The following is an 11962-nucleotide window of genomic DNA, read 5'->3' on the forward strand; positions in this document are numbered from 1 at the left end:
AAGAAAAGAAAAGAAAAGAAAAGAAAAGAAAAGAAAAGAAAAGAAAAGAAAAGAAAAGAAAAGAAAAGAAAAGAAAAGACCTGTCCAGATCATCCTTACTAGCTATGTTTCTCTTCAGGAATTCCTTGAAAAAGTCATTAATACTTGGTGCTACCATTTTTTCTTCTCTCACTTGATTCTACATCCTTTGCTATCTGACTTCCAACCTAGCATTCAACTGAAACTGTTCTCTCTGAGGTTGCCAATGATCCCTTAATTGCCCAATCTAATGGCCTCTTCTTAGTTATCACCCTTCTTGATCTCTCTGAAACTTTTAACACCTTCGATGACCTTCTTCTCTTGTATATCCTATCCTCTCCAGGTTATGACACTGATATGTCTTGGTTCTATCTTCCTAAATGCTACTACTTAGTCCCTTTGCTATCATTTACTCCATGTCATCCCTACTGTGAATGTCGTCTAAGGTTCTGTCCTTTCTTCTCCTTCCATACTCTCTCTCTCTCAGTGAATTTATCAACTCCCATGAGTTTAATGATCATCTCAGGTCTAATATACAGCCATCTCTTTCCCCAAATTCTCTGTTACTATTGAGAGCAATACCAGCCCTCCTGACCCCCAGACACACAATTTGACTGTCATCTTTGGCTTCTTACTAGCATTTACTCTACATATCTAATCTCACAACAAATCTTGTCATTCCTACCTTGTAGTATCTCTTGTATATGTCCTATTATCCTGACTCTCATAGTTTCCTTCTTTGTGTAGGCACTCATCATCTCATGCTTGGACTATTGTAATAGGCTATTGATTGGCCACCTTGGCACAATTCTCTTTTTATTCCAATTCCTCCTCCAATGAACTGTCAAGGTGATCTTCATAAAGTGTAGATATGCCCATGTCACTACCCTCTCAATAAATGCCAGTGACTCCTTGTAACTACCAGAAATAAATATAATTTATTCTTTTTGACATTTAAAACCTTTGCAACTTAATGTTTTCCTAACTTTCTTGTATTCTTATACTTTTATCCTCTCAACAATTCTACTATCCAATTACATTGGTTTTCTCTGCAAAAAACAAGTTAGGCAAATTGTTCTCTGCAAAAACAAGTTAGGCAAAAGCCTAACTCTATGCCATTCCCTGACTCCATACCCTTTCTTTGGCTGTCCCTCGTATCTGGAATTCTCTCCCTCCTCATCTTTGCCTTCTGACTTTCCTGATCTCTTTCAAGTACTGACTCAAATCCTCTCTTTTGCAGGAGATCTTTCCTGCTTGGCCCTTCCAGGACCTTCCATCTGAGATTGCCTTCCATTTATACTGTATGTATCTTTTTTTTTAGTTAAATGTTCACATGTTCACTCTCTCATTAGAATGTGATTTCCTTGAGGGCAGAGACTATTTTTTTACCACTCTTTGCTTTAGAGCAGTGATTCCCAAAGTGGGCGCCACTGCCCCCTGGTGGGTGCTGCAGTGATCCAGAGGAGCAGTGATGGCCACAGGTGCATTTATCTTTTCTATTAATTGCTATTAAATTTTTTAAAAATTAATTTCCAGGAGGCTAAGTAATATTTTTTTTATGGAAAGGGGGCGGTAGGCCAAAAAAGTTTGGGAATCACTGCTTTAGAGCAATGCTGGGCATATAGGAAGCATTTAATTACTGTTTACTAACTAACTAAACTAATTAGCAAAAATAATTCATTAAAGTAGGAAGCAGCTAGATGGTAGTTTGAGTTGAACTCTTCTTGGGGTGCCCCCAAATGGCAGCCACCCCTGCAGTGGCCTTACATCAGTACATTTAATAAATATTGCTTAGTGTCTGACTTTTAGAGTGAATGTCTAAGGAAAAAGATCAGTGGTCATATTGCTCTGATTTATAATAGCATTTAACTGTTGGTTGACTTGTGAACTTCCCCCAGAAATTACTTTTTAATTATATTGTGTATTCATTTTGTATTTAACATTATATTTGCATATTATTTCATTATACTTCACCCCTCACCTCCCAGAATATAAAATCCTTAAAATTAAGGACTTTTTCCTTTTAGTCTTTATATGCCACATACCTAATTCAGTGCCTAGTAAGTATATTAATGTATACTTATTGAATTGAATTAAATTGATTTGTGTCTGAATTTAGTTGGAGGAGCCCAATTTCCAAAGATTAGATTTCAGTAACCTCAGAATTGACTTTGCTCTTAAGAGTTTGAGTTACTTCATATATATACATATGTATGTATATGTGTGTGTATTTACAAATGTATGTATATAGTTTGAATTTACCTAGAGACTAATTTAAAAGTTTTAACCATCCACAGATTCCTTCAAATAGGATTCTTTCTTCCTTTAGTGTCCATCCATGTGCCATCCATTTTGTACCCCACCTCTATCCCAGCTTCTTTCTGCCTGTTTGGCTTTGTGTGAACAATTCAGTAGCTTTGGGCTTGAGAAAGGGGTGCTTTAAGCCAAAACACCTCCACTGACTGTGAGCATGAGACCCGGTGAAAAACAATGACTAGTCATGCCCACAACAGCTCTTATCAAAGTGACTAACTCTGCATGAAGCAAGTTTATCAATGGCTGCTGGTCACCCATTACTCATTTCATTTCTTCTCATGGATGGCTCTTATTTTGGCAAGCTTTAGCCTTGGAACAGAAAAGCTTTCTTTGGATATGTCCTACATATCAAACAGCATCTCTATTTTTATTTCTGATTTGAATGACTTGGGAAGCATTTTATATGACGCCCTCAAGTTATTCCATAGTTAGCTCCAATCTGGCAACAGAAGGAAATTCCCTGTGTAGCAGGAACTTTGGCGCCCACATGATGTTCCTCTCTGCTACTGTAGTGTGACCATGTAATCTGTGCATTCACAAAGATAATTATTAACTAGGCTAATTAACTCCTGCTTCTTAGTTATTGATTTGTAATATAGACCCAATGAGATGAGTGAATGAGGGTAGTCAATATATTGGTTGAATCATTGAACTGTAAAAATGTATATGGTGTTAAATTTGAAATTAGAAAAAATGCTATATATTTTGTATTTCTAGTACTTGGTGGGGCTCATGATTTCATTATGGTGGGTATCTGTTCCAAAAAGACAGATTTCACTCTTTCTACCTTTCATCATTCACCTTTTCTCCATCTGTCTATACATATTGCTTATAGAAAACTACAACTATATTGGAAACATTCATCTGGTATTGGTAATTCTTTAGGGGTGCCAATGAATGATGCCTCTTCGTTATGTCAATAAGAGTGCCAATCTTTTATTCTTGATATGTCTCCAGTCTACTTTTTCCCTAATTTATTTATTCTAATGGCTAGAGCAGGGAACTTGGAATCAGGAAGACTGAGTTTGAACCTTGTCTCTGATATTGATATTGAAAGGGGAAGACTCTTTAACTTTGCTGGACTTTAATTTCTTCATCTGTAAAGTAGTGTTAATAATGGCTCTGACTTCACAGGGTAATGGAAGAGTTCATTTGACATAGTGCATACAAAGCACATATATAAAACTTAAAGGAATATATATATATATATATGTACACAATACCTTTTATAATTTATTATCATTTTTTATCTCATTCTCAGATTTTTTTATGGAATTCAGATAGAAGTCCAAGAACAATTTGCCATTCTGGTATCATTCTTTTACATCTAGTATTCTTTGGGCCTCAAAAGTGGACAAAATTACTGATTTTATATTTGGGAAAAAGTATTGGGATGTAAACTTACCTTCCATACACTCACTGAAAGAATCTTCAGGAAAACTCCAGTGGCATATAGGGAATAGGGAAAATATATACCTTGTCATAATCCTATGTGGTTTTAAATTCTTCCAGTAGGTCCCTAGAGCTTGAAAGATTTTTATACTAAGTAGTTTGGAGGTTAAGAAATTTTGGTTCAACAATATCTACTAAAATGTCCTTAAATTTTTGTGACTCATAATAATTTCTGAATTGTTGTAGCGACAAGTCTCTTCAATGTTGCTTTGGTTCTAGTATGAGTGATTCATAAGGATATTCTGAATTTTGGGTTGGTAGTACAAATTGTAGCAAGATTTATTGTCTTTTCATTTATAAGAGATGGAAAGCTTATTGTGCATAATTATAGCCATCTGATCATGTTTTTCTAGGTAGAGAGTACATGCTAAATTTTTGCATTGTGCTATAATATTTTACCTATTCCCCACTGCTTCATTGCATAATTTACATCAATTAAGAAATACAGACTTTATAAGGATAACAACACTTCTGAGAATTCTGTGGCCAGTGATTGATCTAATTATGTGACTGACCATCATGAACCCCTTTATTTCTATAAACATATTTACCTGACTTTCATTTGTTCAGTTCTTTTTATTAGACATTGTTGTTTGGGTTCATGTGGGTGGTACCCATTGAGCACCTGTTGGTCCCGCTCTTTGATCTTAGCCATTTAATAGACTTTCTCTGGAAATAAACCACTTTAGAAATAGTTAGCAAATCCAGTTGCATTTATCTATTTCCAGATGTTACTATTGTTTTGGGAAATACGGTCTTTTTACTCCAAATATATTTCTGTAAATTTTAACCTATGTATTATGTACTCTAAAGACATGGATTATTAAATTTTTTATTCCTTATTCTATAAATCTGAGCATTTTTTGTTAGCATTCTTCATTTCATTGAAGTTGTTTATTTTTTGGCATATAGTTGTATAAAATAGTTTATAATAATTTCCCTTTTTATTCTTCATTGGTTATGAATTCTAAGTTTATTCTTGTTTTTATTTTTTGTGTCCTTAAGCAGCTTTTTGCTTTTAATTTTGTCAATCTCTTTGATTTTCAAATTTTTGTGTTTAATTTTTTAAAGTTTTTTAAAGTTTTTTTAAAGTTTTTTAAGTTGTTCATTTGCTGAGTTGTTTAGTTGCATAACTGATTTTTTGGTCTGTTCTTTGTCTTGGGCCTTCTCTTCTCCCACTATACTAGTTCACATGTGATCATATCAGACCCGATTGAGTAATTGTCATATCTATGCCAATGATTCTCAAATCTACCTTGCCCCAATTTCTCTGCTGACATCCAATCTTTACCTCTAATAGTCTTTCTGACTAGATGTCCAGTGTATATCTTAAAACTCAGCATGTCAAAAACAGAACTCATTTCTTTCTCCTAAACCCTCCTCCTAAACCTACCATCCATATTACTACAGAGGGCAACAACATCCTCATAGTCATTCAGGCTTTCAACTTAGGCATCATCTTGGATTTCCCACCATCTCTCCCCCTCTTCTGATATCCAATCTGTTGTCAAAGCCAGTTGAAAAATTTTTTGCAATTTCTCCAAAATATGCTCCTTCTCTCCTCTGACTCTGCTACCATTCTGGTGCAACCCTTATCACCTCAATAATGTGCTAATGGGTTTGTCTGCTGTGAGTCTCTCTCTCCCTCCAATCCATCCTCCACTCAGACACTAAAGTAATGTTCCTGTTCATGTGACATCACCCTATTCAATGAACTCCAGTGGCTTGCTAATACCTCCAAGATAAAATACACAGTTCTTTGTTTGGGATTGGAAGTTCTCTGTAACCTATCCCTTTCCTACCTTTCCAGTCTTCTTATACCTTAATCTCCACCATATATTCTTTTTTTTCAGTTTTAATTTTGATTTTTTATAATTACTTGTAGAAACAATTTTAACAGTTGTTATCTGACATTTTTCTGCCCAGATTCTCTCTCTCCCTCTCTTCCCTAACCCTCCCCAAGATGGCATATAATACATTCGAGAAAAAACTGAAGAAAATAAAGTGAAAATGATATGCTTTGATCTACATTCACATCCTGGCAGTTCCTTCTATGGCTGTGGATCACATTTTTCATCACAAATTCCTAGGGGTTATCTTGGAAACTTGCATTGCTAATAATGGTTTAGACCTTCACAGTTGATCTTTGTACAATATTTCTGTTACTGTATATAGTGTTCTCTTGGTGCTGCCCACTTCACTTTGCATCTGTTTATATAAATCTTTTCAGATTTTTCCAAACTCATCCTTTTTGTCATTTCTTATCGCCTCAGTAATATTCCATTACAACTGTATACTACCAAGTGTTCATCCATTCTGTAAATGATGGATATCTCCTCAGTTTCCAATTCTTTGCAACTACAAAAAGAACTGCTAAGATATTTTATACCTTTTCTTTGATATTTTTAAAATCCAGGCATATTTTTGTCATATTAACCAATCTGATAGGTGCGAGGTGATATCTCAGAGCTTTTTAAATTTTGCGTTTCTCTAATCAAATATTATTTGGAGATTTCTCTTCATATGATTATAGATAGTTTCTTTATAACTCTTACCTTCCATCTTAAAATCAATACTATATTCAGGGCAGAAGAATAGTAAGGGTTAGGCAATGGAGGTTAAATGACTTGCCCAGGATCACACAACTGAGACATATTTGAGGCCAGATTTGAACCCAGGATGTCCCATCTCATGGGCTGGCTCTCAAGCCACTGAGCCACCTAGCTGTCCCCTATAGAAAGTTTTAAGTTCTTCTGCTGAGAAATGCCACTTTATATCAGTTGACCATTTATCAATTGGAGACATCCAGGGACACTGACCTCTTTGCTCTTCCACAAAGAAAAACTCCACTTCTTAGGCTTGGCATGCTCTCTGTCCTCTGTTCTAACTACTGTACTCTCTGGTTTCCTTTATGTCCCAGTTAAAATCCCAGGTTCTACAGTAATCCTTTCCCAATTCCTTTTAATATTTCTTTATCTGCTATTTCCCCTATTAGATTATTAGCTTCTTGAGGGCAGGGACTATATTTTGCCTCTTTTTATATACCCAGCCCTTAGCACAGTACCTGGCACATAGTAGGTGCTTAATAAATATTTAGTAATTTGATTTTCTCTTTGTTGATGAAAGAGTTTAGTTTCCTCTGAGGACTGGTCTGGTTATTCGAAGCATTTAGTATATTATCTTATTATTATTATCTTTGATGAAATGATCTGTTTTAATATAATTTGTCATTTAATCCATCAGTTATTTAGGACTTATTTACTGTTCAATGCATTTCTAATCCTTTCTTCACTGACATTTTAATTTAATTTTTATTTTTAAAGCCCTTACCTTCTGCCTTAGAACTGATTCCAAGACAGAAGAGTGATAAGGGTTAGGCAATGGGGATTATGTGAATGGTCTAGCATCACATAGCAAGAAAGTGTATGAGGCCAGATTTGAACCCACAACCACCCACCTCTGGGCCTGGTCTCAATCCACTGAGCCACCTAGCTGCCCCCCAACCTTTTAAAATATATGTATATTTTTCTTTTATGGTCAGTAAAGGATTTGATTCATATTTCTGATTTTCTATATTTGCATATGAGGATTTTTGTACCTTGATACATGTGCAATAAATATACCATGTTGTGGTGTTCCTTTATGTGTATATATTTGTATGAACATACATGTATATATGTATGCATGTGTGGACATCTAAGTGGCCCAGCAAATGGAATTCCAGTCCTGGAGTCAGGAAGACATCTTCCTGAGTTCAAATCTAAATTTAGATACTTATTGGTTGTGGGACCCTGGGCAAGTCACTTAACTTTTGTTTGCCTCAGTTTCCTCATATGTAAAATGAGCTGGATAAGGAAATGACAAACTATTGCAGTATCTTTGCCAAGAAATGGGCTCATAAGGAGATGAACACAACTAAAAAAACAACTGAACAACAATATTTTGTGTAGAAATTATGTGACCTTGAGTGAATTACAACCTCTATGAGAGAGAGAGAGAGAGAGTGTGTGTGTGTGTGTGTGTGTGTGTGTGTGTGTGTGTGTAATGAAGGGGTTGGATGAGATGACTATTAAATTTATATTATAACTAACTCTACGATCCTGTAATTCATTGCAGCTTTTCATTGCATATGTTGAGAAAATTCAATTGATTTGATTCTATGTAGACTAACCATAACAATCCTACAAAATTATAGTATGTTAAAAAAAATCAATCCCTGCATAGATGTACCAAATTTTAGACTATACTATAAGGTAGTAATAATCATCAAAACAATTTGGTACTGGTTAAGTAATATGGAGTAGTGAATCAATGGAATAGATTAGGTAATCAGCACACAGCAGTTAAGGTCCATAGCAACTTAGTATTCATTGAACCCAAAGATCCAGGCTTTTGGAGAAAGAACTCAGTATTGACAAAAAATGTTGGGACAACTGAAAAAAAGAGTATGGCAGAAACTAGGCATGGACTAACATCTCACTCCATAAACCAGAATAAGTCAAAATGGATACTTGGATCTAGAAATAAAAAGTGACACCAGATATACATAGGGGAACATGGAAAAGTTTTCCTGTCTAATGTGTGGTTTAGAGAAGAATTTATTACCAAACAAGATATAAAGAACATTATGAAAAGTAAAATGAATAATTCTGATTACATTAAATTTAAAAGTTTTTGAAAAACAAAACCAATGTAATCAAGATTAAAAGGGAAACAACATACTTTGGGGGGAAATTATAACAAGTGTCTCTGAAAAAGAGTTCATTTCTCAAATATGTAGAGAACTGAATCAAATTTATAAGAATACAAAGCATTTCCCAGTTGAAAAGTGATCAAAGAATATGAACAGGCAGTTCTCAGAAGAAGAAATTAAAATTATATATAGTCATATAAAAATGCTCCAAATCACTATTGATTAAAGAAATGCTCATTATAACAACTCTGAGATACCACCTCATACCTATCCAATTAGCCATGTGATAGTAAATAGTAGAGGAAAATGATAAATAATGAAGGGGATATGGGAAAATTGGGACATTAATACACTGTTGGTGGAACTGTGAACTGTTCAAATATTCTATATATAGTATGATTCCATATTTTTCTCCAGGATGTTTGAACAGTTCACAGTTCCACAAACAGTGTATTAATGTATATGGATAATATATATAATGTATTATTTATATATAGTTTTGACTCAACAATACCATTGCATTTCAAAGAAGTCAGAGATAAGGGGAAGGTACCTATTTAAGCCAAAATATTTTTAGCAGCTCTTTTTGTAGTGGCAAAGAATTGGAAACTGAGGGATTGTCTATCACTTAGTGAATGAATGAACAAGTTGTAGTATATGCTTGTAATGGAATAATATTGTGCCATAAGAAATGACAAACAAAACTTGAAAAGACTTGCATAAACTAAAGCAAAGTGAAGTGAGCAGAAACAGGAGAACAAGGTATACAGTAACAGAAATATAATATGATGATTTACTGGGAAGGACTAAATCATTATTAGCAAAACAACTTTCCAAGGTAACCACAAGAGACTCATGATGGAAAAATTCTATCCATAGTCAAAGAATGAACTGTTGTAGACTGATTGCATAGCATATTTCATTTTATTTCCTTCAGGAATTTTTTGTTGTATGTGTGATGTGTGTCTTCTCTCATAACATAAGCAACATGGAAATACATATTGCATGAAAGCACTGGTATATCAGATTATTTACTGCTTCAAGGAGATGGGGGAAAGAAGAGAAGAAGAAAAACTGAACCCTGAAGTGTCAGAAAACAATTGTCAAAAATTGTTCTACATGTAACTGAAAATTAAAAAATAATAATAATATATGAACTTGTTTCTTCATGATTGCTTCTTTCTTCTAAGAGTAGATTAAAGCATCAAAGATTTTGAACTGATATGGTGCAACTCTCCCATTATACAGATAAAGAATACTGAAGGCAGAAGTAAAAAGATTATTGAGTTGTCTGTGTTTTGATATTATGGTCCTAGGTACTATGTTCCATTAGTATATAGCACATAGTTCCATTAGAATCAAAGAGATTCTCCCAAAGAATTGTGTCTCCCCTGTGGTATATCATGGTGCTTTTTAAATAATAAATATTGTAGTGCAAAAAGGGTGCATATCAATTGCACTACAATATTCTCTAAAAGTTTGAATGATGAGTTTGTTCTAGATTTAGGTCTTATTGTATCTTATTCAATCAAGTACCTTCCCCTAATATTATTCTTCCTATAAAATATTTTTTTTTGTTTTTTTGTTTTTTAATTTTAAACCCTTAACTTCTGTGTATTGACTTATAGGTGGAAGAGTGGTAAGGGTAGGCAGTGGGGGTCAAGTGACTTGCCCAGGGCCACACAGCTGGGAAGTGTCTGAGACCGGATTTGAACCTAGGACCTCTGGTTTCTAGGCCTGGTCTTCCTATAAAATATAAAAGAATTTCAAGGATAATGTATCAGGTCTCCTTCATACTCATCTTCAGCAAATTTCACAAATCTTTGATGCTGTCACTCCTGTTTACTGGTGAAAAGTGAGTAAACCTACCCAAAAATGTAAATTCCAAAGCAAAAGTAACTCAGAGCTATGATCTTTTAACATGTCCAATCCTTTTGCAACTGAAAGAATATGAGTTTTCAAATGTTTGTTTTCAGGACCCCTTTACATTCTTAAAAAAATATTTAGGACCCTCCCCAGTAGTTTCTATTTATGTAGATTATACCTGTCAATGTTTACCATAACAGAAATTAAAAACATCTTTGTATTATTACAAAAATCATTTTGACCTCACAGACTTTCTGAAAGGTTCTCGGCAATCTGAGTTCTCTTCATCACACTTTGAGTACCACTGTCCAAGAAACTCAAGAAGTACCATTTGGATTAAAAAGGCTGCAATGTTTGTGGGAGACAAAGAGAGGTAGCAGAGTTAGAATTATTGAAAAATGAGTCCTTAGACATGGTGGTACATTCCCATAATCCTTGCTGCTGAGGAAGCTGAGATTCAAGGATTCTCTGAGCTCACGAATTCCGAGCTGCAGTGTTCAAAGTCATGTGCATGTTTACATTAAGCAAAGCACCAAAACAGTTAGTCCCCAATGGAGAGGGTAGAGAAAAGACATCAGACTGTCTAAGTAGGAGCAAACTAGCTGATGTTGGAAATGTATCAGATCCAAACTCCCCTGCAGATAGATCATCAGTGGGGCTGAGACCATGAGTGGTTGCCATACTTCCATCCTATGCAGTATTAGGAGATCCATTTAAGAGAGAAAGACAGAAAAAGAGAGTGAGACAGAGACAAAGAAAACACAAAAAGATGGGAAAACAGAGGAGGGAAAGGAAGATAGAGAAAAAGGGAAAGGAAAGAAGAAAGGAAGGAAGAAAAGAATGAAAGAAGGAAGGAAGGAAGGAAGGAAGGAAGGAAGGAAGGAAGGAAGGAAGGAAGGAAGGAAGGAAGGAAGGAAGGAAGAAAAGAAGGAAGGAAGCAAGCAAGCAAGCAAGCATGATTCCATATTGCTCTCCAGAATGGTTATACTGGTTCCACCAACAATGTATTAGTGTCCAACATTATCATTTTCCTTTACTGTCACATTGACTAATCTGATATGAGGTGGTATCTCAGAGTTGTTTTAATTTGTATTTCTTTAATCAAGTGATTTAGGGATTCCATTACTAGGATGAGGTCCTAAGGTCATTATTTAGAGGTTAGAAAGATGTGTATATATGAAAATATTTATTGAAACATTGCTTGTAATGACAAAATAACACAAACATAATGATTGAAGAAATGGCTGAATAGATTGTGATATTTGAATGTAATGAATTATATTACGTTATGAGAAATGGCAAATATTGGAAACATAAAGAAAATAAGGGAAATACATGAAGAGATGGAATGAGAAGAAAAGAGAATAAGATTAGTATATACTATGATTATATAACACAGATCAAGTTTACCATCTCAGGGAAAGGGGAGAGGAAAGAGGGAAAGAATTTGGTGCTCAAAATTTGGAAAAACAATGTTTAAATTATTATAACATGTAATTGGAGGGAAATAAAATGTTATACTAAAAAACATATACTATGATTACATTTTAAAAATAGTAACAGCAGGGGCAGCTGGGTAGCTCAGTGGATTGAGAGCCAGGCCTAGAGACGGGAGGT

Source organism: Gracilinanus agilis, chromosome 3 (genome assembly GCF_016433145.1).
Source record: "Gracilinanus agilis isolate LMUSP501 chromosome 3, AgileGrace, whole genome shotgun sequence".
Classification (NCBI taxonomy): domain Eukaryota; kingdom Metazoa; phylum Chordata; class Mammalia; order Didelphimorphia; family Didelphidae; genus Gracilinanus; species Gracilinanus agilis.